Source organism: Brassica oleracea, chromosome C4 (genome assembly GCF_000695525.1).
Source record: "Brassica oleracea var. oleracea cultivar TO1000 chromosome C4, BOL, whole genome shotgun sequence".
In the NCBI taxonomy this organism is placed as follows: Eukaryota; Viridiplantae; Streptophyta; class Magnoliopsida; order Brassicales; family Brassicaceae; genus Brassica; species Brassica oleracea.
In genome coordinates, this window is record NC_027751.1 from 2927397 (window position 1) to 2927819 (window position 423).

Genomic DNA, 423 nt, shown 5'->3' on the forward strand with positions numbered 1-423 from the left:
AAGATTATGAAAATATGAAGATCAAAGATGTCACTGCTTTTGACCATTTGCGTCTCTATTTACTACGGTTGCATCAGGTGACGTTGACAGGGAGAATATAAACTAATATTATCTAGTAATCTAGTTAAAAAGGTCCGATTTTTAATTTTTTTTTTTTAAATTGGACAAAACAGAAAAAAAATAATAAAAAAAAAATTAGTACCCACGCACCCCCTTGCGTTAATCCTGCTCTTAGGTCAAGCTACTTTTATACTTTGGTGTGGTAGATATAGAACTCGGAATCAGAATATAAAGAATGCTTTTCTTTATTGCTTTAGAAAAATAACTCAAAAACTAAAGCTTTCAATCACACACAATTCGTAGCATATGTCATACTCGACATTGCTTTATATAGAGACATTATATTTTCCTATTCCTAATTCG